This window comes from Microtus ochrogaster, chromosome 5, assembly GCF_000317375.1.
Source record: "Microtus ochrogaster isolate Prairie Vole_2 chromosome 5, MicOch1.0, whole genome shotgun sequence".
NCBI classification, from domain to species: domain Eukaryota; kingdom Metazoa; phylum Chordata; class Mammalia; order Rodentia; family Cricetidae; genus Microtus; species Microtus ochrogaster.
Genome location: NC_022012.1, coordinates 1085907 through 1109122, shown reverse-complemented (window position 1 = coordinate 1109122; position 23216 = coordinate 1085907). Strand labels below are relative to the sequence as shown.

The window sequence follows — 23216 nt, the reverse complement described above, 5'->3', positions numbered from 1 at the left end:
TTCAGTCACTATCTGTTGTGTCCTGCAGAATGTCTCGCAGACTCTTTCATGAATCAGGAACCCCGAAAGATCATCTCACCTTAGGCAAGTTCAGTAGTCCTCTCTCTGTGGGTTCTCTGTGTCCAGTTTATGCAATAGTCCAGGCAAGAGCAGTTTCTTGCCCAAATGGCTATCAAACTCCATAAGAATCCTCTTCGATGCCCATCTTCTTCTTGAAGTAGATTGGTGCTGCCAGGAGCAGAGTGTCTCATTGTCATGAAAAGTCCTAAGCTATTTAAAATGCCATGTTCTATAATCTTTGAAAGATATGAAGAATGCCTATCTAAAATATATCTATGCACATCTAGAAAATCTTAACTAACATGACTACAAACTTGACTATTATGATTATCTATTAACAATCTATATTTCTAATTATACATTACATTTTTAAATGAACTGCACAATCATAGTATCTTAATCAATAGCAGAAATATGCATGTACATATACCACAATTGACCTTAAATCTCTATCAATAAAGCAAAATCTATACTAATACAAATTATTCATATCTATATCATATCCCCCTTTAAATGTTAAAGAACATTTATAAACCATATTTGGGAACATGGGCGCAGTTTTTCTCTCCAAACTGCTTCCTGCTGAATGGGGGCGTCGTTAATTAGGTCTTTCATGGTATAACCTGTGTGCTAGTTTCATCTCAGTTGGCAGTTGAGCGAAGCAATTTTCTGAAGGCGTGCACAGGAACCTTTCAGGAGGACGTGGTCTATCATACCACATTGGGATGGAAGCAATCCACAGACTCTCACCCTCTGTGAAAACAAAATAAGAAACTCCTTTCCAAAGTATCATATCCTTAGATCCAAATTCAAAATATCTATGTTGGATTAATTCTACTTTATAAAATTCACAAAACTTAAACTTAATTTCAAACAGGTTAAAAAACAATTAAAATGAGCAATATAATATGCAAACGTATCTTCAGTAGTATGGTTAAGCATGAAACGGTTAATTAAAATCATAAAATGACATTAGCAACATTTCAATAAGGAACAACATCTAAAAAGACACTGCACATATTAGCAGATTCAGGTCACACAATTTCCTTCTGTTTAGATGCAGCTTCACGTAGATTCTTTAACCAACATTGATGAAAACTGCACACGTGTGAGCTTTTTATTTGATACAATTTTATTTATGGTTATAGAATTAGATAAAAATAACATATTGATTACAGAAAAACAGATACATGTTATGGTACAGAGATATGTTACAAAAGCAAAGTATTCATAGAAGCATTTCTTGAAAAGGCCTACATTGGAAAGGACTTAAATATCTATTCAGTGACTTGGGGATTCTTGAAAAATTAAAATTTAATCCTGTGATGAATACAATTGCACAGATAATTCTGCAGGTACACTGCTAAGCAGAAAAACCTAATCATAGAAAAGTCAATGCTATTTGTTTCTATTCACATTTCAAAATTAAGAAAACAGTACCTGGCAATGAACACCAGATCCTTGCCTTTTAAGAAAATGAGTAAGACTAGTAAGAGAAGGTATATATAGCTCCCAACATTCTTTGTTCTTCTTTTGTTTTTGTTTTGTTTTATTTTCTGAGACAGGATTTTTCTGTGCAACTTTGGAGCCTGTCCCTAAACTTGCTCTGTAGACCTGGCTGGCCTTGATCTCTCACAGAGATCCTTTGCCTCTGTTACCCAGAGCTTGGATTAAAGGCACCACTACTGTCCAGCCCAACACACGCTTTTAAAGAACAGCAATCACCGAACTTTTCAGAGTATTCAAATACATATAAAAGAGTAACTTTGACCAGGTAGGTGTTTTTACACTGTATAAAGCCCAGGAAGATTTTACAAAAAAGGAATAACAGCCTACTTTGACTATTAAAGACAAAAGGGAATGAGGTATTAACATCTTAGTCCAGAGCACATTAAAATAGTGAAGTACAAGATTAAACAAAGCTTCAAGAAAAGCCTAGGTGGGTCAAAATACCACCTAATTTCAGTTTCAAATAATAGTTATTGAATGAAGATGAAAACATAAAAGCCTGTTTCTTAGGGAGACATGATTTATGCTCTGTCAAAATGAATTAGTACATATTCATAAACCTTAACCCAAAAAATGTTTGGCAAGTGTTATTGAAATAGACAAATTATATTTTTAAATACTATTTTTCAGAATTTTAGGCTAAGAATGCTCATTCATTTCCTTGCTGCCAAGACACAGAAACTGTATTAATTATAACACTATTTGGCCAATAGCTTATGCATAACTCTTACATCTTACCCATTACTATTAATCTGTGAATCATCACAAGGCTTTAGCCTACCGGTAAGTTTCTGACTGTTGTCTTTCTCCTTCAGCAGCTACATGGCATCTCCCTGACTCCACCTATTCTCTCTCTATGTCTCCATTCAGATTTCTCACCTAGCTTTACTCTGTTAAGCCATTGGCCAAAAGCAGCTTTTTTATTAACCAGTGGCAATAAAACATATTTACAGCATGCTGTGGGGAATTCTATCACATAATTATATAAGAAAAGTTTGGGAAATTCTGAATTAGACCAATCCTTGACAAAAAGTAGAAAAACTATCTTTAGTTATGGCTGAGTTTTACAATATAGACTAAAAAATAAAACCATTATTGCATGCTTGACTTTGATCTTCACAGGTATAGAAGATACTCAATTTTGTTTAAACCTTTTTGGAAACTTAGCAGCATAATTACTCCCTTATAGAATAACTGAAGCAAGAAAATAACTATCTCTGCAAAACTAAGTTTTCTCATATTTAACATTTAGAAATATTTGTGAGTAAAAAGGTGCTTATATAAAGCATTAAAAACAGAAAAATATGGAAGAAATCACAGAATTGTATTTAATCCTCCAAATAGTAAGGTTTTTTTTGTTTTGATATTATAGAAGGCATAGATAGACAAATGATTGCTCCAGTTAATCACATAGCTCTCAAAATATTTGGAGAATGGAAACTCATAATGAGACTATCTTCAAAGATAGTGAAGTATGAGCCTTTAAATGTAAGCTGTTATAAAAGCTCTATGGCAAACACAGTAGAACAGATATAATAGAAAGGCACCATGTGGAAAATGTAAGTGCAAAACTAACTGTGTTAGTCATCTAAGAAAAGATGTAACTTTAAATTATAAGATGCCATTGTGTTTCACCAATATGATGGGCAGACCCTGAACATGTTGGTATTGTGAAAACAGGAAAAACCTTATCCTCATTACAGTGAGAAGTGAAGGTCTTCAAAGAGTATAGGGAAGATTAGCATTTCTTTCTTGATCAATTAGTAACCTACTTCTTTGCATGTTTATTATAATATGTGAGGAACTTGATAGTTCAATTGATAGACTCAATGCATAGACTGGTCTTGAACTCAGGAATTTTCTTATGTCAGTCTCTTGGATAATGGCATTATATGCAATTAAGTATCAAATATGTCGTGATGATTATCACTTTAAGTCTCAAGCCCATGTAGTCTTTGACACAAATTTGTAAGCCTGAAGAAAATGGGAGCTGACAGTCACTAGCTCTGTCAGCAACAGTGATTAATTTTTAAAATTGGGTTTCTTTGCTTTACAACCAACAGATCTGTCTGCAACCAAAGGTTAGTTTTTAAAATACTGGCTGCAACTAAGGGTTAGCTTTTAGATAAGGCCCCTGCCACTTAAAACAGGCAACTGTCATGAGCTAAGTTAACTTTTAATAATGGTTTATACATGATTTTTTATTTGCACTGTTCTGTATTCTTTCCTGCTATGGGGAACCAGCAGAACCAGGAAAGTGCAGAGTTTCTGTAAACACCACTGGAGTGCATGAAAGAAGCAGAAGATGAATACAAATATGAATTTAGCTAAAAACTTTGTTAGTGGGAATTGTAAAAAGCAACTGGTATCTGTTTTACCTCAAGATCGGAAAAATTATTTTTTCCATGTTAACACTTACTTCTTACTATAAAACGGGTCAAATTGCAGTCAGTATTTCTCCAAAACCTCTTCTGCTCACTCTGGTTCATTCATTTCTTATAGCTAGAATGTGATTGCTGCAGTGTTCCCTAGATAAGAGAGACTGAACCTTTCAATAAGTCTCACTGGAAACTTTGCCTTTGCTCAAAATTTTACTGTAAGGGAAAAACAGACCAGGCTTTTAAATTGAGAACATTTTTAAATGTTTTGGCAGTTAGTTCACTTTAGAGAGAAAAGGGTTTTTTCTTGTTGATGTTTTGTTTTTTTTTTAAAGCACTACAGTTTAGTGTGACTTTTTATATATAAAAGTAATGATATTTTCATATGCTGTATTCAAAGAAAGCATTGCTGGAGAATAACAAAATAGAATGTAGCTTATTTTGTTATGAAGCTGAAATACAATTTTCATTTGCTCTTAAAATCTTATTGAGTTGAGTCTATGGCCATACCACCCTGAACGCGCCCGATCTCGACTGATCTCGGAAGCTAAGCAGGGTCAGGCCTGGTTAGTACTTGGATGGGAGACTGCCTGGGAATACCGGGTGCTGTAGGCTATGAAAAAAAAACTTATCAAGTTGAATACATATTTATCTGTAACTGAAATCCTGGGGTATGGGCAAGAGAGAAAGGAGGTACAAATCATAAACCATTGTTAGGGCTTAGGTAGGATTTACATTTTCATACAGTTATTTGTTTTTTCTCTGATCTCTCTCTCTCTCTCTCTCTCTCTCTCTCTCTCTCTCTCTCTCTCTCTCCTTCTATGCCAACATCTATTTTGGATCAGAGTTTCTTGGCACAAATAAGATATCTATGATAGGACTTGGCTCATTTAAATGTATTCTTAGCTATTAAAGTATGAACTCCTCAGTCATTTTGAAGACCATTTTAAATCCCAATGTCTTTGCATATCTTTACCAGACTTAGCTAGATGACATTTAAAGGTGTGGAACATCTGCCCAATGTTCTGTGCAGGCTTTCTGTTTAGTAATTCGAGAGAGTGAGAGGGTAAATAGGGGGGAAAGCCCTAAAATACCTTGGATGTAATGCAGTCAAATGGCTTAGTTCTGTGTGCAAATACTAATATGATGATTTTAGTGCAAAATACTTTGTGAAAGAAGGCAATGAAGTCTCTTCCAAGTCTACTGTGTGAACTAGGCAGATGGATCTGCACAAGTATGAGTCACCTGCATCTAATCCAATCAATTTTTACATGGAATTGTCTGTCTCTCATGATCTTTTTCATTAATGGACAGAATATGTTTATATAATCCAGATTAACCTTGAACTCAGTGTTCCCTCCTATATCTCTCCAATATCACGATTACATGTGTCTACCACCATCATAAGAGATTCTTTTGTTTTCTGTATTTTCTTTCTTTTAATAAATACTTTCTTCAGTGAAGAGGACCTGATGACTGATGAGAATTCTTCTGGTTCTCTCTCTCTCTCTCTCTCTCTCTCTCTCTCTCTCTCTCTCTCTCTCAGCAGCTGGTGACTGGAGGCTACAGAGGATCCCCTGGCAGGTGGAAGACCCCTGTGAGTGAGAGACAGACACTTATGCCATGAAGAGAGTACTTGGGAATAGTTTATTTAGTGGGGGTGGGGAAGAAAGAGAAGAAAAAAGAGGGGTAGGGGAGAAAAGAGGGAGGCAGGAGCTGCTTCTTCAGAAGGATGGGGAGAGGGAGAGAGAGAGAGAAAGAGAGAGGAGAGAAGAGCGAGATGGAGTGGAGGCAGGAGATCTTGACTCAGTGGGAAGGGAAAGATTGGGAGTGGGCAAGGCTTGTCTCTTAAAAGGACAGGGTACCAAGAGATAGGCCAGGCCAACAGATTACATCTCTCTCCTTTCCTCCCTCCCTCTTTCTTTCTCTATCTCTCTCTCTCACACGCACACATTTCAGGAATAAAGTTAAGAGAAAGACTTTGTGAACTATTCCTTTCTGACTTGGCTTGCTGTATATGGTCTCTATTTTCACATATGTATTGAAAACCTAGTCTCTCCCATTTTCAAAGCTTTTTGTGTTCCCTCATCATGACCACAAGGGCTTCTCATAAAAAAGAGAACATTTGTGTGTGCAGTAGGCTGGCAGGGTGTCTGTATGCGAGACTTTCTCACTATAAAAGGAAGCCGGAGAATTATGAAAGAAAGGAAGATGAGGAGGAAAGGAAACATCTGGCTCCATGTCTTTTTGTTGCTGTGGTAGGAAATTACCTTTGAACCGGCCTGGAGGCACATGGGATGCACAGGCAGGTCGATAGATTTCTTTGAGTTCAAGATCAGTCTGGTATATATAGTTTTGAGCCATTCAGAGCTACACAACGAGACCCAGTCTCAAAAAATAAAATAGAAAATTACTTTCAAACCCCCATTATTTATATGAACAACTTCTTATAAAATGATTTTTTAAATTAAGTCAACTTTGTCCCCTTTCAAACTCAGTTTTATGCTGCAATACATAAAATATGATAGAAGCAAAATATGACATTCTCATAATTATATTAAGTAAAAAATCAACTTTAAAAAAAATCTAAGGTATGACCTTAAAACATTTAAAGTTTGATGTTATGCTATATTGCTGGAACCATTCTCAATAAGACCCAGCACTATTTATATTTAATAAAAGGCTGTTGTCGTATGCCCTTTTCAGATCCATATAAAGTATCCCATAAATATCACCTCCCATGCTTTCGTTATCAACATTGCCAGAGCTACTTGACAAAATTGCCATCCCTCTCACACAATGTAAGGCTTAGCCCAAGCTCCTTTTGGGGAGAGAAGTCAAGGAAACATGTGTTTCATACTATAAGGGGACACAGAGTTCTGACTCCTCCATTTATTTTTGCAGGGTCATCTCATAGTTCTCAATCCCCTAGGAATGGAAAATCCCACCTTTCCTTTCTTTCTTATAGATATTGAGAGGTATCATCAAGATTTCATTTCCTCCAGTACTGATTTGTTTCTCAATTGCCTTTATTTGTAGTACAAATGATAGGGCCTCAACAAGACCTATATTCACCATCATGTCCCAATTAGACCCAAACTAGCAAATTGAATTTAAAAATTAGAACCAGGAAAAACTGGATTCTCTAAGTCTGTTTTATGTTTCTGCAGCTATATATTTGAATATATGTATTAGTTATTTAAACAGTTGGTCTGTACCCTTGGTTTTTGTTTGGGGAACTTTTGGCAATAGTCTATGTGGTTTATGTAGTGTCTGGGGTGTATCCTTCTCTGAGAGAAGATACCATGGGATCTCTTGGGTGATCTTATTCGAAAATTAACAGATAAAATCCATACTTCTTTGGTCTTCCTAGCTCTTTTTTGCCATCTTTTGCTACCATCTGTGCTTCCAGCTTAAATCAAATTGAGATTTAAAATAGTGAATGTAGCAATTTATTTTGGAAAAAGAGCTTCAGGTTTCCATGGCCACAGGGAAAAAAAAACAAAACTAAATGTCATTCTACTTTACCATGATAGATTTTTATGTGTGAACCATGGTTTGAATTCTATCTCTGTATGGTGGTAGGTGGTTGAATAGTCAATGAAGTTACTTTTTGTTATAAAACTCATTGCTCATCTTGTTTGCTCTGTATTCTAACGTTTAAATGTTCAGAAAGACTGTAGTTTAAGATGCAGTGGTATGGTGGGATAAGACACTTGAATAGCGCTTCCTATTAGTGAAGTTTTCAGTGCAGCTAAAGAAGCACTGGAAGAAAGATAATGATGAAACTCAAAGGCAGCAAACTTTCTGTATTGTACAAAGAACGGGGGTTTGCTTTTTCAGGTTAAAGATCTTGACACAGTGTTCCAAGTATCTCAAAAATCTAAGAGTTTCACTACTTGAAAGACAGAAAAGAATTGTTCCTGAATCCTTCCACAAACAGCATGGGTGTCCTAGACAAGGTGCTAAGCAGTAGCATTGATGGAGAAAGGACATATGAAAAAGCCAGACTAGAGGTCCCCTAAGACAAGAACCTTCACCAGAAGATGAAAGACAATGTCAGCCACAGACCAGGCAGCGAAAGTTCATTTCTACACACAGTTTTCTAATCTGTACCTTAAAGCCTGCATTGAGACTGAGCAAACACAGAACTGTGTACCCTGGGTTACAGTTATAATATGTGAACAATGCTTGTTGTTATGTGAACACTGCCATTCTCTTAGGAAACTGCAATCTTCTGTAACAGCAAAGCTGTAATGGTTCCTTATAAATTACATCTGGGAGGGGAGTAATCAATTTTTAGTTGTTCCATCCATTTTTTACCTGTCACAATCCCCACTAGCAGTTACCAGGCCAGTCAATGATTCTTCATTTTCTCCAGTGTGCTATTCCTGGAGGGAAAACATATTTAAATCAAAGTCAATGAATGCTAGAATTATTAGCTGAATATCCATTGTCATTTTTGTTTATTCTTGCTCAGACTATACCCAAAGGAAAACATCCTAGGGAACAATGTGACCAGTGACATGGTTTCATCAGCTGCATAAAATTAACATTTACATATTACTGTCATGGCATTTATAATAAAAACTGTTATCTACTTATACTTTTGTGTTGAAAGACACTATTCTATTCAAATATTTAATTGTACTTCTTTCTCTTTGGCTGAACTCTCTCTTGTATAAATCTATTCTAAGAAAATATTACATATTCTATTTCCATGATGCACAAGCACTGAGCCTATTGCTGAGTGATATATTTATGCCTTGGATACAATTATACTTTCATTGTAGCAAGCAATAAAATTGTTTTGCTTATATGGGAGATAGAGAAAACAAATCTAAAAAGAGTGCTTAATGGAGATTAAAAGACTGTTTATAGCAAAAGACTTGTGTGTTTCAATTCCTAGTGTTAGGTAAAAAATTAATTATTGCTAAGGGAAAATACCACAACAAATTATGGCATTCTCTTGAGATTGTGAGCATGAGCATGAAGTATTGTGTTTATTTCTGGGACCATAAAAAGCAGCTTGCAAAGTCTGTAGGAGAGGAAGTTCATTACTCAATGATTTCCAGGTATTCACATATCTGTAATAACTTAGAGACTGTTTATACAGTTATATGATTTTTATTGAAAAAAAGACCTTAAGATCAGAGGTCCACAGAGATAACAGCTTAATGGAATTTTTGTGTTGCCTAAGATTCTTGAAAACCCTTCAAGCAGGTTCCCAAAAGGAGGTAGGACTCTCCATATGCCTGGCAGACTGAGTTAGTTATCTAACTGGCTCATGAGCTGTAGTGGGGCCAGCTGACTAAGAACACCTGCATCTACTAATCAATAGAACATATCTTGATTCATCAAGCCTATACCCTAGCTTGTTTTTCTCCAAACTTCCTTCTCTTCATATGTGCTTTTAAGTCACTTATTTTTCCATTTGTGCCATTTGAGAGGTTAATGAGAAATACAAAACTTTATAATGACTTTCCTGTAAGTAGTAAATATATTGTTATTAGGCCAGAGAAATGATATAAAGCATGCAAGTGGGGAAGAAAAAGCTGAATCTACAAACTAAAATGTTAGCAGCAGACCAAATGCAAGCAATAGTAATAACTGCAATCTAAGGATACATCTCATCATTGCTAGAGAATATACTCCCAATATAATTTTTGTGTTTCATGAAAACCATTTCATAATTATCAAAAAATTTTTAGTGGTGTGTGAAAAAAATCATTGAAAGGAAGTAATATGATTCATCCTAATAAAAATTCTTACCATAGACAAAAAGTTTTTGTTTCTTTATTCTTGAGAAATCATACATGTAGACAATAAAATATGGTCATATATATTTTCTATTTCCTTATTCCAACTCCACATATTTCCCTATTATGTTCCCCTCCAGACATCATGCTATTTTTATTTTTATTAATTCTTTGTTAATTTATACATTATGTTTTAGATATGTTCATACCTAACTCCTCATCTCGATGTCTTCAAGATTCACTCTTAACCTTTCTATACCCCAATTCCTCCTCTTGATTGCTCCAGAACTCACTTCTACATTCTCAACACCCTCAACTTCTTGTCTTCTTTTAAATTTTAAAATGAGTTTTATTTAATTATCCATTCACTATAATTTTTGCTTCCATATACTTCTGACTGTAAACCTATCCATAGGTACACTGCTGACATAGCAATAAAGAAAACTCATTCCGCTCCATCAGAAACTACATCTCTTTAATGCAGAATGATGACAGGCTTGATCTTCTGTAGCTCTTATGCAGGTAGCCATAGCTGCTGTAAGATCATGAATGAAGCAATTCCATTTAATAAGTCCAATTAGTTCTTCCCATATGACCATGTGTATACCAGGACCATTCACTAGAAAATGGAAAAGCTATTGTGGGAACATACTCGAAAGAGAATAATTCTCCTTTTCATGGAACCAATAAATAGTTCCTCACTAAGTAGGGCTTAGAGATAATTTTCCCCATCTATGTCCAAATGTTAGCCAACAGATCCTCTACAGGTCTTGTGGAGTCACCATGGTGACTGTTTTTGGGTGTGTTCATCATGTCATGTCCGTCACCGTGGTGACTGTTTTTGGGTGTGTTCGTCATGTCATGTCCGTCACCATGGTGACTGTTTTTGGGTGTGTTCGTCATGTCATGTCCGTCACCAAGGTGACTGTTTTTGGGTGTGTTCGTCATGTCATGTCCGTCACCATGGTGACTGTTTTTAGGTGTGTTCGTTATGTCATGTCTGTCACCATGGTGACTGTTTTTGGGTGTGTTCGTCATGTCATGTCCGTCACCATGGTGACTGTTTTTGGGTGTGTTCATTATGTCATGTCCGTCACCATGGTGACTGTTTTTGGGTGTGTTCGTCATTTCATGTCCGTCACCGTGGTGACTGTTTTTGGGTGTGTTCTTCATGTCATGTCCGTCACCATGGTGACTGTTTTTGGGTGTGTTCGTCATATCATGTCCGTCACCATGGTGACTGTTTTTGGGTGTGTTCGTCATATCATGTCCGTCACCATGGTGACTGTTTTGGGGTGTGTTCGTCATGTCATGTCCGTCACCGTGGTGACTGTTTTTGGGTGTGTTCTTCATGTCATGTCTGTCACCATGGTGACTGTTTTTGGGTGTGTTCGTCATTTCATGTCCGTCACCATGGTGACTGTTTTTGGGTGTGTTCATTATGTCATGTCCTAATGACAGCATTTCACTCTCCTCCTCCTTACACTCTTGCTTATATTTTCTGAATCTTGGCACTAAGAAACAAGAAAGTAATGTGGAAAAAGTTTGCACTAGAAAAATTATGAACTCCAAAGGAAAATAAATAAAACACTAATAGTGTAGAAATAATACCCTGAAATTCTTTTCCACTCCAGTTTTCATGAGTATTTTTTTAAGTAATGGTAAAATAATTAATGACTATTTTTCTTGTTGTATCAAAATACAAGACAGAAACAACTTAATAAAACAAAAAATTGCTTGGGCTTCTGGTCATATATGATTCAACAGGTTGGTCAGAATTCTCTAACTGTTTACTTAAATAATAACTTTAAAACTACAAAGCAAAATAGAACCAAAGAGGAAGAAATTGATTATTTTCTCAGGTGACTTACAAGTTGCTGCAATCAACATTGCACAATGTCTTCAAGCTCTCTCTGTTTAATTATCTCATTGCCTCCACCTTGTGTGGAAATTCCTACAAGATACAGGAATTCAAAAAATTGGAGAATCTAAGAAAGACTTCTAAAATAAGCTTTATATATCTAGATTTTTAAACTGATCACATTGGCAAAGAATCCGTCTTTGCTGTGTAATGAGATGTTTCTTTTGGCTGTTTTTTGAGAACTTGTCTATTAGGATATGGCAGATATATATTCTGTTCAGAAGCCAGTTTGATACTTGATGGTTTGCTAAGACAAGATATCCAGTTTGTTGTAAGGAATTGTTCCATTTATAATCACCTACCAATCCTGGTCTTTAAAACAAACAGTATTTTATCTCTAGCAAAGTTTTTCTTTAGTATTTCTATAGTATTTCTTTAGTATTTAGTATTAATAATGTGTTTGTCCTGAGTTGGGACTTCCATTTTTTCTCTTCATCAGTTGCATCCAGCAGCTAACAGGAAACATGACAAAGCTATTAATAGCAATATTCCCCACTCATTACCAGTGAAGGGGAAGCTGCATGTACTGCTATCTCCTACAGATGCATCCCAGTTCAAACATTTCCCCAATATTACACAGCATATGAACTGTACACTTGCCCACAGTTGGGGGAAGTGCTCACTCAACACATGAACTGGACATTTACCCACAGTGGTGTTTCTGATGCTGCAGAACCAGGAAACCAGCTTCTGGTCCTCATTCTTCTGTCTCACTTCCTACGATGAACCAGTTGATTCCTAAATTGCACCATTTCAGTTTGTGTTTTTTGGAAAACAAAAACTGAAATAAGAATTAATGTTTCCCCTACAATTTTTATAAATCCACTTGGGAAAACTCTCACTATAAGTTTTAGGGAAAAGATAGTAAAATATAAGATGCTAAGGAAAATGACAATTTTAGACAAAATCATGTAGGTTTAGCTATATCATACAAGAAATCTCCTAAAGATAAATGACTCTTCAGTCCTACAAGGAAACGTGGAGGATGATTATCAGTATTTTGTACCCACTAATAATTAACTGCCCTGTGCCAAAAAGTTTCAAGCCCAACTGGCTTTATGTGGGTGGATATTGGTTTCAAATATTTGAGAAAGGACTTGTAGAAATGAGCTTCAAGAGAAAACACCCACAACACTGTGGAAAAAGAATCTGAGATTACTTGATCATGGTGTGAATCTGAGGGTACCTAAGAGTGACTGGTACACATAATCCAGAAGACAGTCTACTCTCAACTGCCACCACCTTCATATGCCCGTCACATAAGCATCTTTCTGGCCTAACCATGTCTCTTTCATTGTCTCCCTTTGTCACTGTACCCCATCATGTGCTATTATTTCTTGGTCTCAAAATGTGCTACCACTCCAGAAATAGTGACTCATGCCTTTAAAACCAGTGCTTTGAGTTTGAGGCCAACCTGAGTTACAAAGTGATTTCTCAGTCATCATAGGGTAAAAGTAGTATCATGAAATAAAACAAAGACAGCAGCAACAACAACAAGACGAAACTAAACCAACCAACTTCAATCAACCAGGTAGTATTTCTTAATTATTTACTATTAGATACTCTAGATCTCTGGGGTTTTATTTCTGTTTAAAATCCTCATTCTCAAGATTTTAGTATAAAACTCCTCCCATCAAAATCATTTCTGATGATATACATTTCATGGCTACCACTTTCAAAATTATACACCATCATTACCACTGTTGTCATGGATACCTTCTAAGTTAGGTTTTCTTTCTCCAACCAATTTTTCTTTAGAACTCCTCTTACCATATGTGTGGTCCACATCATCTGCCTCCAGAAGGCCAGTGTGATTATTAATAGCTATTTAAATATAGCTTTACATGTAAAATACATCACAGTGATATTGCCCATTCCAGGGTTCATTTTTTCCTTAGATGGATGAAATTATGTTTTTTGAAAACTATCTGGCACACATAAATGTCCCACCATGCAAACTAACATAGGATTCCTGCCTTTCTCACTTACTAAGATATGAACATCACTACAAGACTCGTCTTTTTGCAGTCCATGAATACAACATTGTCTATGATGTAGTATGTACAAAGAGTCATGTTCCTTAATTAATTAATAAGCACACATTGGTTACTTCCAGTAAATGTTCTCTCCACTCTTCTAAAACAAAACAAACATACAGAGCGATATTACCAGAGGTCATCTTCTTGAAAGGCCACTTTACTCCTCTTGGTTGATCTAAGCATTTGTGACTTCAGATAAAGGAACAAGGAATGATAATCTTCTATAGCTAATAATGTTACATTGTTTCTGGGTATGCCATTCTCCAGTGTGAATCAGTTGGATGAGTGTGGAAAGAGAAAGACAAATAATGAGAATTGAAGCTTAAAATGTTGATAATTAAAAGGATATTGCTCAAGATTTATCTTATCTCTGAAAGAATTAATAAATCTAGCTATGTGTGTGTGTATGTGTGTTCCTGAAAAGTTATTTGATGAACTCAAAAAGGTTTTGAGAGGCAGCAGGGACGGTCTATTACTTTTATAAAGAACTGAGATATAATGTGTTGCCACATTGTATTTATAAGACAGAGAACTAATTTTGTATACTTTGTCTTTACTCATTGGCAAAAACAATTACCTGTTTTTGTGAAATAACTTTTTTTGTTCACACTTCTTCCTCAATTCTGATTTCCATTGATAAAAATGTTCATTCTTTTACCTTTAAAAAAATCAAGTTTAACACATGTGGTCATCCTTTAATAGTACTAATTTTCCAGCCTTAAGATTCCACATAAAGAGAGAACCTGCATGTAGCATGATTAATAAAAACCCAAGGACAGAAACTAAACTTCAACATGAAGGTCAGAAAAGCAAAACAACCAGCCACTGACTCTTTCCTCTACTTCAGTCCAAAAATGGCGATCCTGCCTCCAGGAATCTCAGAATGAGACTCTGTGTGAGAGCTGTCTCTCCTAACTTTATATTCCTCTCTAGCCCTGGGATTAAAGGCATTCACCACTACCACCTGGTTTCTATGACAAACCAATGTGGCTACTGGGATTAATAGTGTGTGTCACCACTACCTGATCTGTAAGGCTGATCAGTGCAGCTGCTTTACTCTCTGAACTTCAAGCAATATTTATTTATTAAACTACAAAAAAAAAATCTCTACACCTGCCTTCTACTGTGCTCCCTGCTTTTAGCCTGATGTGCACATGTGTGATTCCCTCTTGATGTTAACTACAAAGTTTTGAGGATGTTTAGCTTTTACTTGTAGATCTATGCAATTCTTTTAATTAAGAAAATAAAACTAGAAGTTATTATAATATAACACTCTCATTAATCAGTTCTTATTCATAAATATAATGATCCTAATAAAAATATTACACTCCTGTAAAAAATAGATATTGAACTTCATATGAATAAACAAACATGAAGTTAGTAAGAAACCCTTGTAATAAACTGTGAGAATCATGGTTAGAATTCCTGTCAATTTGATAGCAGCTGGCATTACTTAGCAGGAGGCCTCCAAGAACACTTGGAGATTTTTTTTTATATTGGTTAACCTCAGGACATCTTTGTGAAGGGTTATTTTGATTATGTTAATGGAGTGATCAGTCCCATTTTGAAAGACAATAGCACTAGTTGCACAGTTTAGTTGTTAAGTTGCCTGAAATACAAGATTTGCTGAGGAGAAGCAACATTACTTTCTTTTTCCTGGGAGAGAGAGGCAATGCAACAGTTGCTGAGTTGCCTGAAATACAAGATTTGCTGAGGAGAAACAACATTACTTTCTTTTTCCTGAGAGAGAGAGGCAATGCAACTGGCTACCTAAAGCACCTGCTGGCTTATTTTCCCCTCAGGATGGACCCTGGAACCAGGAGTGGAGAGAGACTGCTTCTTCCTGCAGTTTCTTTGTTGGGTGTTTATCACAGGACCAGAAGGAACTGAGACAGCAAGTAACCAGCAATTACCAGGGTATCAAATATTCTATAATTCTAATTAATCAACACCCTACTGGGGCTTAAATGGAGAGTAGACCATTAGAGCATTATACATTTCATAAGTAAATTACAATACATAATAAAAATGGGAGCACTAATCATTGAGGCAATCTTTGCTTTCTTAAAATAGAGATGCCAGTACAATTAGATCATAATCTGCAAAAACATATGTCTCTTTAAGAGACAAGCCACGTCCACTCCCTCCCTCATCTGCTGAGGCAGGCAGATCTTCCTTGTTGAAATAGGAGCATCGGGGCTGCGTCCCCAGCACCCCGGCCGCCCACACGGCTAGCTTTGCCCGAAATAATTACACGGAAACTATATTCATTTAAACACTGCTTGGCTCTTTAGCTCTAGCCCTTTTCTCGGCTAACTCTCGCTCCTGGACTAGCCCATCTCGAATAATCTGCTGTAGCCCACAAGGTGGCTTACCAGGGAGCTTCTAGCCTACGTCCATCCTGGGTCGGAGCTTCATCGCGTGTGCCTCAGAGAGCAGAGCTCTCGCCTCTGCCCGCAAGAGTGGAGCATCGTGTCTCTCTGAGGCTTCTGCTCCTGAGAGGAGAGCTGTGGAGTCTCTGAGTTCACTTCCTCTTCCTCCCAGTGTTCTGCTCCGTTCACTCCTCCCACCTACATTCTAACCTATCAGGGAAAGCAGCTTCTTTATTTAATCAACCAATGACCTTCCTCCATCACTTCCTTCCTGCTTCCATCTCCTTCTCAAAGAGACAGCTTCTGCCTCTCCCCATTTCTCCCCTTCCCCTTTTCTCTCTCTCTCTCTCTCTCTCTCTCTCTCTCTCTCTCTCTCTCTCTCCTCTTCTCCCCTTCTTTCCTCCCCCTCCATAACCCACTGAGTAAATATCCAACCCCACTCTGCATGGTGTGCCTATCCCTCTGTCTCTTGCCCAATGCAGCATGGCTCCCTGCCTGGGACCAGAGGCCTTCAGAAATTTGTGGCATGGTCTCATGGCATGCCGTCTGTCTGTCTTTCCTTGTGGCCTGCTGCAGCCACTGGGGGACCTGCGCCTGTCCCTGCCTAGGACTGGCTGCTCTCAGGACCTGCTCCCCACTGCTGCTGTTTGGGGACCTGAAGTGTTTCTGCTGCTGGAGCCACTTGGGGATCCTGCAGCGTTTTTCTTTAATCGGTTACAAATAGAGCTCTTACTTTTAAGAAAAAGAAAGTGAAATGACCAGGCATGAGTAAGAAGGAAACACAGAATGCACAACACATCTGCTTAGGAGTTTATTAGAGGAGGTATGTCCTGTTCTGGGGAAATCAGTGTGCAGAGACAAACAGGAAGATGGTGCATCCAGCTTTTAAAAGCAGCCTAGCTCATGTGCACAGGGGTTGACATGGCTACATCATACACAGATGATGGGACTCAGGCATGCAAGGGCTTAGCTGAGTCATACATGTATGATGTAGTCCACACTGCACGTGGGTCATGGCTCAACATATCCGGGGGTCATTAGGCACTTTTCTGCCTGAGGGCTTGTCTGCACATGCATGACCACTGGAACCCAGAACTATCAGCACTATTGTTGCTGAAATCATTATAGAAAGTTTCACCCCTTTAGAGTGCAAAACTGCTGCCTAGTACTTAATGACATGACAAAGTCATTATCACTTATAATGAGGTAAAATGACACCCTGTGCCTCCTAATGCACAGAACTGAAAAGGGCATAATAGCCCTTATATGGGACAATTTCCAAATAAAAACCTGAATAGTTATAAAAATACAATTAGACAAAGCCAGCTTGAAAGACAGTGTGTAATGGAAATGGTCTGTACTACTCAATATTAATACCATACAAGAGGCAGATTCAACACCTGTGCCAGACAGGGAATGGAAGTTATAATAATGAAGCACATTTTCTCATTTAACTAATTCTGAGTATATAAAGAAAAACACAAAGCAAAATAAGTTTTTGCAAAGAAAAAGGAGATACTTGTTTAAATAGAAACTGAAATAGATGTCAACAGTAATTTTTTTTTTAAATTTATTTATTTATTAAAGATTTCTGCCTTTTCCCCGCCACCGGCTCCCATTTCCCTCCCCCTCCCCCAATCAAGTCCCCCTCCCTAGTCAGCCCAAAGAGCAATCAGGGTTCCCTGCCCTGTGGGAAATCCAGGGACCACCCCCCTCCACCCAGGTCTAGTAAGGTGAGCATCCAAACTGCCTAGGCTCCCACAAAGCCAGTACGTGCAGTAGGATCAAAAACCCATTGCCATTGTTCTTGAGTTCTCAGTAGTCCTCATTGTCCGCTATGTTCAGCAAGTCCAGTTTTATCCCATGCTTTTTCAGACCCAGGCCAGCTGGCCTTGGTGAGTTCCCAATAGAACATCCCCATTGTCTCAGTGTGTGGGTGCACCCCTTGCGGTCCTGAGTTTTTTGGTCTTGGTCTTTCTCCTTCTGCTCCTGATTTGGACCTTGAGATTTCAGTCTGGTGCTCCAATGTGGGTCTCTGTCTCCTTTCATCGCCTGATGAAGGTTAATATTTAGGAGGATGCCTATATGTTTTTCTTTGGGTTCACCTTCTTATTTAGCTTCTCTAGGATCACAAAATATTGACTCAATGTCCTTTATTTATGGCTAGAAACCAAATATGAGTGAGTACATCCCATGTTCCTCTTTTTGGGTCTGGCTTACCTGACTCAGGATAGTCAGGTAATGCATGCAAAATTCAAGAAGTCATTGTTTTCTACTGCTGAGTAGTACTCTAATATGTATATATTCCATACTTTCTTCATCCATTCTTCCATTGAAGGGCATCTAGGTTGTTTCCAGGTTCTGGCTAATACTGGAGAGGTTGTGGAGAAAGGGGTACACTCATCCATTGCTGGTGGGAATGCAAACTTGTGCAACCACTTTGGAAAGCAGTGTGGCGGTTTCTCAGGAAATTCGGGATCAACCTACCCCTGGACCCAGCAATACCACTCTTGGGAATATACCCAAGAGATGTCTTATCATACAACAAAAGTATATGCTCAACTATGTTCAAACAGTAATTTTTCTATGAACATTAAATTTCCTGAAGTTTAGAATTGCTCTTCAGTCATCCATAGAGATTTCACATGAAGATGATACTTTCCTTTGCTGTTTCTGAGGAAATTGTCAAAATAAATGTTCTTTTATTTAAATTGACCTCAAGTAACTGATATAATAATATAAAGAATTAGCAAATGAGATTGCATCAATTTTTAAAAAAAATAATATTCTTGTAGATTTCTTCATTTTATGCAGATAAGAATTTGCCCCCATACATGTCTGTGCACCACAATTAGTGCCTGATGACCCAAGAAGCAAGAAAAAATGTGGAATCTACAGAAAATTGAGTTACAGATGGTTGTAATTGACCATGCCGATGTAGGGAATCAAACCTTGGTCCTCTTCTAGAGCAGCAAGTGCTCTTAACTGCTAATCCATTTCCCCAAACCCTAAATTAAAATCTTTGAAGGTCTATGACAATCAAGTAAAGAACAATTAATAAATAGATGAAGAAACCAAGTAGGACATCATAGCCCTTGTGTGGGCCCAAAGTAAAATCTTTGCTAGCTATTCTTCAAAGTATTACTATGTAGTATTTATATAGCCCCAAAATTTGAACATCAAAACTGAAGTAATCTCATCAATAGTTGGACAAATGAAGAATAACAACTCTGACAGGAAGATCTGTATCATTAGCCAACAAGGACACACAAGTCAATACTGCACTGATATTCCATTTTCCTCCAGACAGAATGGCCATCAAGAAACACACACATACACATACTGCTAGCAAAGATGCAGGAAGAAAGTCAAGCTGATTCACTGCTTATTTGAATAAAAATGAGTGCACTCACCATGAAAACTATCATAGAGTTTTTTTCTAGATACTCAAGTTAGAGCTACTGTAGGATGTAGCTAATCACGCTTGGCTATACCTGCAAGAATCAACACAAGGCATTCATATTTTAGTGCCTATGCTCATTCCAGCTTAGATACTCACATCTAAGGACCCACAAATGAAAGAAAAGATGTAAAAAAAAGAATGCATGTGTTAGCGACATACATTTCTGGGTAGACATTAAACCACATAGAAAGAAATTAGCAAGAAGACAACCACAGATTGTGCTATGAATGTCAATCTTGTTGTTTTGTTTTTCGAGACAAGATTTCTCTGTGTAACCTTGACTGTCCTGGAACTCACTCTGTAGACCAGGCTGGCCTGGAACTCACAGAGGTCTGCTTGCCTCTGACTCTGGGATTAAAGACCATGTGCCACTGGGGGAAAAAAGATGTGGTATTTGCCTTCTGGGTTTGTTCTACCTCACTCAGTATAAAATGTTGTAGTTTCATCCATTTACTGCAAATTCCAAGATGTCATCTTTTTTTGTTACAGCTAAATGATATTCCATTGTATATATGTACCAAATTTACAATATTTGTCCATCAGTTGGAGGGCAGTTAGGTTGTTTCCATTTCCTGGTTATCATGAATAGAAGCAATATGCATGGTAGAGTAAGGATATGTAGAGTAGGATGCTGAGTTCTTTGGGCATGTGCCAACAAGTGATATAGCTGAGTATTATGTGGGGTTTACATTTAGCTTTCTGATAATTCTCGTCAGCAATTTCCAGAGCAGTTAGAACAGTTTTCAATCTTTACTGATGAACTGATTGACTTGCTGAACATAGAGGACAATGAGGACTACTGAGAACTCAAGAACAATGGCAATGGGTTTTTGATCCTACTGCACATACTGGCATTGGGGGAGCCTAGGCAGTTTGGATGCTCACCTTACTAGACCTGGATGGAGGTGGGCGGTCCTTGGACTTCCCACAGCTCAGGGAACCCTGATTGCTCTTCGAGCTGATGAGGGAGGGGGACTTGATTGGTGGAGGGGGAGGGAAATGGGAGGCGGTGGCGGGGAGGAGGCAGAAATCCTTAATAAATAAATAAATTAAAAAAAAATACATTGCATGGACCAAGACATTTTCTCCAGTCATGGAGGGGACATGCAATTAAAGGAAAAGTTTCCTCACTAATAGAAAAGTTTGAGTGACATTTACATTCAGCTGGGCTCTCAATGTTACATGTACTCTCTGGAATACTCCCATGCCTATGAATGGACTACACACTATACATGAACATAGCAATGATTTTGGGCTGAATGTGGATCTCCTCTGAATGTGGATCTCTGAGAGAAGTGCTACTTGTTAACTCTCTTCTTTCTCTTCTTGTATATTCAGATTTAAAACTATGAATCCCTTGAAAAAGAACCAAAGCATGTGTCAGAGGTATTGGCTCCGCAGATTCTATTTCTTGTTCAGGTCAGAAAAAGTGAGGCATACTCCCACAGGTAGGTAAATCAATGGGATTTGCTTCAAATGCAGTATCTTAAAGTGTAAGACAGAAGCTCAGTCCTCAAGGCAGTGCTTTGGAGTCTTTATTGCTAGAGACTGCTGTGAAGCTATGCTGCAGACCTATGGAGACGGAAATAGGACTATGCATGCATCATTTGAACTAACGACAATAATCTAGTTTTGAGGTTTATGCAGTTTATGTGTTCATGTATTCTTAGAAATACATTTCTCCGATGTATGATAACCAAGCATATGAGAAGTTTAAATACTCACCAGAACCCTAAAGTGCTCAGTCAGACTCTATGGGTTCATCTGGAAATGAAAACCATTCCCAGACTCCACCATAGAAAACTGATAGAGAGCTAGATAGGTATTACTTATTTATGACATGACTTATGATCTGGAGTGTTTCATAGACTAAAGACATTCCAGTAGCTTATTGAGAAAATAATTAAGTGAAGAATCTTCTCATATTCCTAATGCTCACTCCAGGGTTAAAATTAGGTACCAGAATCTCTCCTTCTTTTAAGATAATAATCACAGTCTTTTTCTTTTCTTTTCTTTCTTTCTTCCTTCCTTCCTTTCTTTCTTTCTTTATTTCTTTTTTAAAGGAAAGACAGTTTTAATTTACAAGAAGATTCTGTACATTTCACCTGAAATTCAACAACCAGTAGTAAATGAAGGAAAAATACTAGTCAGTGTAGTAGGTGGTGAGTGCATCATTTAACTTTTATCTATAAAGCAGAATTAAAATAATTAAAACTGATACTTTGGATTAAATTTCTCTTTCCACACCCAGAATATTCACAATTTCAAAAGAATTTCAAATGTAAAATAGATTCTGGAAAATTTAGAATGTTTTGCAAGTAGACTCCATATTTTTACATATTACAGAAAAAAAGGGACTTTGAACCAAGTTTTTGGTACTTAGGGAGGAAGAGACATAGTGGACCATCCCTGTAATTATAGGTTATAAAAATCACTAGGCTAAAAGAAGTCTGTTAAATAAGATGTATAGACTTACCTGTTCGCCAAAACTGGTGCTCCAATGATCCTAATCAAAAACAAAATAAAAATGGAAACTTGATATCCTACCTAAGACTTAAAATTCTATGCTAAGATCCATATGTGCATGTATACATATAATAAGTGAATACAGGAATATAAAAGTCAGATCTATATTGTGCAGCCAAGCATAAGAGGGAAGTAGACTTGCTTTATATGCTAATGAAAATTTTCCACAAAGAGCTATAACTTAGAATTATGTACCCAATAAACATATCAAATTACCATATTCAGGAAAAAGTGAGGTCATGACAAAGTCTATGTATGTTTAGTCCTCTGGCAAGTTTATTCTTCCCAAAGGTGAATGATATAAATATTCACATCTCTTCTCAGACTCTAGGATGGGAAGAATGCTTATTAATAGGTAGATATTTTTGCTCTCACTAGCTTAAAAGTCTGACCTAGCACAATAACCTTTATTACCATTCCTCAGCTCCTCTTCATAAATTGTTCCAACTATAGACCCATTAACTATGCTTTTCTCTGTAGTCATAACTTCTACTTATTAATGGTAAGGTGAATGCAGGGCCCAGGGAAACTTAGTACACACCTGTTAAGACAGGCTTTATAGATTAAAAGGAAAGTAAGCCTGAGTCTCAGCTTACCCTAAAGTCATACCTGGTTCTAAGAACAACCACAAACTGAGACCACCCATGCTCCACCTTGATGTGGGATTCCCCTCTGTATGCTGTGAATATGTTTTATTACCGTTGGTTAATGAATAAAGCTTTTTTGGCCAATGATTTAGCAGAGCAAAGTCAGATGAGAAATCTGAACAGAGAGAGTAGGTGGAGTCAAGAAGACTCCATGTAGCTGCTGAAGCAGAAAGACACCTCAGAACCTTACTGATAGGCCACAGCCTCATGGTGATACACTGCTGCGGGATAATTGTATTCTGTCAATCATGTTTTAAATAAACACTGATTGGTCAGGCAGGATGTAGAGGCAGGGCAATGAGAATAGGAGAATTCTAGGAAGGAAGAACCCCATTACTCCAACTTCTGCCCAGACCACCAAAGAAGCAGGATGTGATCTGCCCCACTGAAAAAGGTACTGAGCCATATGGCTAACATAGATAAGAATAATGGGTTAATATACATCATAAGAGCTAATACAAAGCCTGAGCCAATCAGGCTTATAACTTATGGAGATCTCTGTGTGATTTTCTTTGGGGTTAAACAGCTGTTGAACTGGGCAG

The 23216-nt window shown here is 37.4% G+C and overlaps 1 non-coding gene across 1 annotated transcript; it reads left to right on the top strand.

The window, feature by feature from the left end:
• Nucleotides 1–4443: 4443 nt before the first annotated feature.
• LOC113456096 lies at nt 4444–4562 on the top strand. The gene has a single exon (XR_003376969.1). It is a non-coding gene; the product is annotated as a 5S ribosomal RNA (ribosomal RNA).
• The last annotated feature ends 18654 nt before the right edge of the window (nt 4563–23216 follow it).